The sequence below is a fragment of the Oryctolagus cuniculus genome, chromosome X (assembly GCF_051225735.1).
Source record: "Oryctolagus cuniculus isolate XC-2025 breed Fujian yellow rabbit chromosome X, ASM5122573v1, whole genome shotgun sequence".
In the NCBI taxonomy this organism is placed as follows: domain Eukaryota; kingdom Metazoa; phylum Chordata; class Mammalia; order Lagomorpha; family Leporidae; genus Oryctolagus; species Oryctolagus cuniculus.
Window position 1 is genome coordinate 16,684,356 of NC_142888.1, and position 6,781 is coordinate 16,691,136.

Consider the following 6,781-nt stretch of genomic DNA (forward strand, 5'->3'; position numbering starts at 1 on the left):
TTATGTAAGAATACTATCAACATAATTACATTTTCTTCATATAACAATAAATTCTCTGGGAACCTGCCTCCCAAAAGAGAGGTACAGTCAGATATGACTTTAGAATATTGTTTCATCACTGATGGAAGACCTCTCTCTTTCTCTCTGTCTCTCTCTCCCCTCCCTCTCCCTCTCTCTGTACCTCTGACTTCCAAATAAATAAATCAGTCTTTTTAAAAATGAAAATGAAAATTTTCTCTCTCCAGTTACCGAAACTCAAAATTTTGATAATATGCTGTATGGATAGGTGTTGAAGAAACAGGCATTCTCATACACTGTTGATGACATTATGAACATTTTTAGAGAGCAATTTCCCAGTGTCTATCAGAATTTTAAATATCCATATTCTTGACCCAGTAATCCAATTTCTTTGAATTTATCTAAGCAGTGTATTTTACTTGTACACAAAGATATAAGTGAAAAGATTTTTGTTGCAAAATTGTTTGAGAAAGTAAAGGACTAGATAGATAATATTAGTAAATAGGATATTAGCTAAATAAATGTGTATTCGTACTCTACAATACCGTGTATGCAGTTGTTAGAGTAAGATGGCTTCGTGTCTAATAGGAAAAGATATCTAAGATAAATTATTTAGCAAGAATTTATGTTCCAATTTGTATTTTTTAGGAACATATAAACACACACTTGTATACAAATGAGGGATTTCAAGAAGGTTATGAAAAATTCACGTTACCTTTTTAAATTTTGGAGGGAGAGGAGAGAGAGAGAGTACGAGAGTGAAAGCGCTCCCGCCTGCTGGTTCACCTAATTGCCGCAACAGCTGCAGCTGGGCCAGAAGTAAAGCTGGGAGCCAGGAACTCCATCCAGGTGTCCCACGTGGGTGGCAAGAACCCAATCACTTGAGCTATCACTGGTGCCTCCCAGGGTTTACATTAGCAGAAAACTGATGTCAGAAGCAAAGCCAGGCATAGAACTTAGACACTTCCATGTGGGGCAGAGGTGCCTTAATCTACATATTAATCAATAGACCAAATGCCCATTCCTTCACATTATCTTTTTTTAAAAGATGTATTTATTTATTTGAAAGGCAGAATTACAGAGAGGCAGAGGGAGAGAGGTCTTCCACCTGCTGTTTCACTCCCCAGATGGCTGCAATGGCCAGAGCTGCGCCAATCTGAAGCCAGGAGCCAGGAGCCTCCTCCAGGTCTCCCATGTGTGTGCAGAGGCCCAAGGACCTGGGCCATCTTCCAGTGCTTTCCCAGGCCATAGCAGAGAACTGCATTGGAAGTGGAGCAGCTGGGTCTCAAACCAATGCCCATATGGGATGCAGGCACTGCACGTGGTGGCTTCACCCACCAGACCGCAGCGCTGGCCCCCACGTTATCTTTTAATTCAGTTTTTCCACAAACTTTTTGAAGCTCCCTTGTATTTATATGCTTGCTTACATAATAGAATCATTTTTTTTTCTATGCAGATGCACAAGAAATCAGAACAAAAGTAATTGCCTTTCAAGAGTGACACTTGGAGGGCAGCTCGGCATTGTGGCTCAGTGGGTTAAGCCACTGCCTGCAACACTAATATCCCTTATTAGAGCACCAGTTTAAGTCCCAGCTGCTCTAATTCTGATCCAGTTCCCTGCTGATGTGTCTGGGAAGGCAGCAGATGATGGCCTAAGTTTTTGGGTCCCTGCCACCCATGTGGGAGACTTGGATGGAGTTCCAGGCTCCTGGCTTCCACCTGGCCCAGCCCTGGCCATTGCAGCCATATGGGGAATGAACCAGCGGATGGAAGATCTGTGTGAATGTGTTTGTGTATGTGTGTGTGTGTGTTTGTGTGTCCTTCTGTCACTCTGCCTGTCAACTAAATAAAATAAATCTTTCTTAGAAAAAAAGTGACTCTTGGGACAGGTCTTTGGTGCAGCAGTTAAGGTATTTACATCTCATGTCAGAATACCAGGGTTTGAATCATAGCTCCACTTCCAATTCCAGCTTCCTGCTAGTGTGCATACTGGGAAATAGTGGTTGTGGCTCAACTGGTTGGGTCCCTGCTACCCACATGGGAGACTCAAAATGAGTTCCAAGCTCCTAACTTCAGTCTGTCTTGGCCCCAACTGTTGGGGGCATTTGAAGAATAAACCAGCAGATGAAAGATCTCTATCTATCTTCCTATGTGAGTATGTGTAAATTTCTACTATGACTATGTATTACTTTTTCATTTTAAAAACTATTATTTTTAAAGTTGTATTTAATTTTACTTTACAATTCAAATTTATTATGATTTATGTCTTTTTCTGGAAAACAGACCCAAAACAGAAAAATTAAGATTGAAAATAATTTTCTTGGTTTACCCTGACTACTCGAAGTTAACCAACAAATAATAACTCTGCCCAAATGATAATGACTTCATTGTCTTTTTCTGCCTATCTCCAACCAAAGCTAAGTTCCAAATCCTTAATAATTGACATTTTCACTTGTGAGTTTGATTGCTTTTGTTTACCTTTGCTCAATGACTTACATATGAAAAAGTCCTGTTTAAAAGTATACAGGGATTTCTTTTAAAAGCCCTGTATAAAAGTATATTGGGATTTTTATTTCTGCTAGCAGAAACTTTCATAACTTTCTGCATTACTTCATAGAACATTACTTAGATAAAGTTGAAAAGGCAGGATCCCACATATGAGCCTTACTAAGGACAGGTTCCCAACCAGTCCCAAATACGACTTGACTTGCTGCCATAAACCATGCAGACTGTTGTCCCAGAAGCAGGTTCAGTTGCAGTGTGACCCTAGAGTGGATACCCTAGTATGGGTCTGTTCTACCTCCAGAAACACTGTCTGATGGACTCCCTAACAACTTACCTGGAAGTGCCATGAAGTGACCATTGTGAACTGATTCTATCTGCTCCAGGTTGATTTAAGTCACATTCATTGTTCTATTTAAATAAAATATGCAGACTATTGATTATACCCACTCTTTATTTTGTCTCTAAATTACTTCCTTTGTGGAACAGATCATCCTTTCTAGTTCTTTATTGATGCAACTCCTGCTTTAGGAAAGTCTCCTCCCTACCATCCACTAAAAGCATTTTCCCATTTCCCTACTCTTGCCTTTCTGATCCCTTTAACTGGTTGCTTAAACTGAACTTCTTGGTATCATTTAAGACCTTATCTTGGGCCGGCACTGCGGCTCAATAGGCTAATCCTCCACCTGCGGCGCCAGCACACCGGTTTCTAGTCCTGGTCAGGGCGCTGGATTCTGTCCCGGTTGCCCCTCTTCCAGGCCAGCTCTCTGCTGTGGCCCGGGAAGGCAGTGGAGGATGGCCCAAGTCCTTGGGCCCTGCACCCCATGGGAGACCAGGAGAAGCACCTGGCTCCTGACTTCGGATGGCAAAAGGAAGACCTTTCTCTCTGTCTCTCTCATTGTCCACTCTGCCTGTCAAAAAAAATTTAAAAAAAAAAAATAGACTTTATCTTGGTGAACTCATCAGTTGTCACACGTTCCATTATCTTCTTTGGGTGATCTGTGCATAACTATCTCCAGTCCATATGTTTCTCTCTTAGGGTCACCAGACTTCTATTTATGAGCAGTTGTTTCACACAGATAAGGCCAAATCATTGATCTTCTGGCTCCCAAATTCACATCTTCACATATCTTTGTGGCATTACTTGAGCTCAGTACCTTGAAGTCCTCTTTAATCTCACCTTATCCATGATCTCAACGGACATCTATGCACCAGTGCCTGCCAAGTCACTACAGTGGACCATAGTCATGTATAACTGATTTTGATTTGTGCATCTAAGAAAAGTTAACAAGGGGCCGGCGCTGTGGCACAGCGGGTTAACACCTTGGCCTGAAGCACCAGCATCCCACATGGGTGCCAGTTCGAGACCCGGCTGCTCCACTTCCAATCCAGCTCTCTGCTGTGGCCTGGGAAAGCAGTAGAAGATGGCCTAGGTCCTTGAGCCCCTGCAACCATGTGGGAGACCCAGAGGAGGCTCCTGGCTCCTGGCTTCAGATAGGCACAGCTCCGGCCGTTGCAGCCATCTGGGGAGTGAACCATCGGATGGAGGACCTCTCTCTCTCTACCTCTCCTCTCTCTGTGTAACTCTGACCTTCAAATAAATAAATCCTTTGGGAAAAAAAAGTTAACAAAACAAAAATATATATCAATATGACAATAAATAAATACATTCTTCACAGTTTATCTTATCACTATTTTCAGCCCACACAATTACAGTATTATATATAAGATTTTAATGCACTTCTATATAAGATTAATTTTAATTGATATTCTATAAAAATTAACATGAACATATTAAAATTTAGGAACATATTACATACCCCATGGAGTAAAATTAATATGGCATTTAAAAATTCTTAGTTATACTTCAGCAGGTTTAATTTATACCAAAGAAATCCATAAGGTAAGCTCCAGGGCAGTATTGCTTATCTTGAGGATGGGATGACAGATTATAATTGCTTTATTAAGTACAATATTCTAAATTTCTATGAAGCTTTAATGGCCTGTTGTGCACTAGAGATTTTGTTATTTAGGATATAATTGACTGTAATATATACTGTTTGCTCTTGAACAACTTCCATTTTCCACCTCAGAGAGATTTTCATTTCAGCATCCAAAAATATGATTACTGCATTTGTAAAGTTTCTGAAGCATTTTGAAATTCTTTCAGTTGAAAAATGATTTTAAAATGAAATATAATACAAATTAAGGGGGCAAATTGAATTGAATTGAATTGAATTGAATCCCATATGTTTCATTTTAAGGTCATATGCAGGTGTAAAATTGCTCCTCCTTGTTGACCATTGCCCTTTGGATGGCATTAATAAGAGATAGCAAAGAAAAAGTACCTGAATACTTAAGAAACTAGCCATTTAATTATATATTTTCATTTCTGCTTCCTAATTGCCATCCTTTGCTTTTACTTCATACTGTCTATCTTAATGATCTTACAAAATTCCCTAACACCTAAACTCAGATTTCTATAACTCACTCTAATATTACCCTTGAAAACACTCAGAGTTTTTCTGCAAGTGCTTATTTCTTTCAGGCCCATTTTGACAAATGTATGCTTACTTTCTTAGTTTTCATATTTTCCTCTCTTCTTATCTCTCCCCCAGTCTGATTTTCAGGTCTTCAGACATAGAGCCAAGTCCTACTAAAGCCAAGATAATGCTTTACTTGTTCTACTGTAAATTAGTCTTGAAGTGAAAAATCTTGTTCTGTTCTGTAGTTGAACAACTGAGGGTTTCCACTTTACTGATGTTGTTTATTTACTTATTCTTGTAAGCTCACATCAGTGAGCATTTGCTTTGGCCTGGTAATAATTTACTTCCATTAAGACCAGATAGCAAGGGGCCAGCGCTGTGGAGTAGTAGGTTAAGCCACCATCTGCAGTGTCAGCATCCCCTATGGGCTCCAGTTTGAGTCCCGGCTGCTCCACTTCCAATCCAGCTCCCTGCTAATTGGCCTGGGAAAGCAGCAGAAGATGGCCCAAGTCCTTGGGTCCCTGCACCCATGTAGGAGACCTGGGGAAAGCTCCAGGCTCCTGGCTTCAGCCTGGCCCAGCCATTGTGATCCTTTGGGGAGTGAACTAGTGGATGGCGGTTACCTCTGTCTCTCCTCTCTCTATAATTCTACCTTTCAATTAAATAAGTAAGTATTTTTAAAAAGGCCAGATGGTGAAAATTTCACCCAAATATGTGGAATATCTCATATTTCCTACATTGATTGTACCCAAGACACTGATAGACCCAAGTCTATCATCTTTTCTTTTGTGTGACTTTCAAGATTTTGAAAGAAGGAAGCAAAAAGCAAAGTTGAATCTTTTGGTATCCTTCTTGTTGGTACTTCTGAAAGGGACTGGTTCAAATTGTATTTTGAGATAAGATAGGCATTCCAGTCTTCTTAGCATCCTTGTCTCTGCATTTTTAGATAATCTGAACTACAATACAAAGAATGAGCATAGTAATCTTCAAAGTCAAAGGTTATGATAGTGAGCTCCCAAGGTGTCTCTCTCTTCCAACCTGACTGTTTTAGGACAGTGGCCCTGGATAGCAAAGATTTCAAACAGTTTAAAGAATGCTATATATCCAAGTTTCTGGTGAAAATTTTAGTTTCTGTCATCAAGTAGTTGTTAGAAGTTCAAAGGTTCCTTTGTGAGAGCTGACTGATCAGTTCTTAGACCTTAGCTGAGAGGCAAAAGGGCTTAGAAAAACGATCTGTATAATCTTTGTTAGTTCTAATCCCACCAATTTGTGCAATTTGGGTACATTTCTTAAGGAAAACACTCAAACCAAGCATGAGTATACCCTAGGGGAAGGTTCCAGATTTGTACAAACTGCCATTCTCTTTGGAATGCTTCTTCTTGTTTTTTTTTTTTTCTTAGATTCTATTTTTATCATGCCATTGCATGGGCTCATGCTAATAAAGGCAGCTAGGGACACATAAAGGAGAAACTGGAACTTCAGTCTAAATAACATTATTTCACAAAGCAATGGAGAAGTGAAAATAGCACTGTAGAGCTCTTGAGTCTCTGGATTTCCTCCCTTTGTGGAGAGACTTCTAGGGTAGAAATTTTCCTTCTCTGTCACCAGTTGGCCACATCAGACCCTCTAATGCAGTTCTGTCCCTCTCTGAGTAAAATTCAAACAAATGTATATATTATAGAATCAAGAGCTAGCCATGTTTTAACAACTCTTAGCTATTTATAAGGTCTATAACTATAACAATGAAACAATTTCTTTTCTTTGCAATGTTTTAC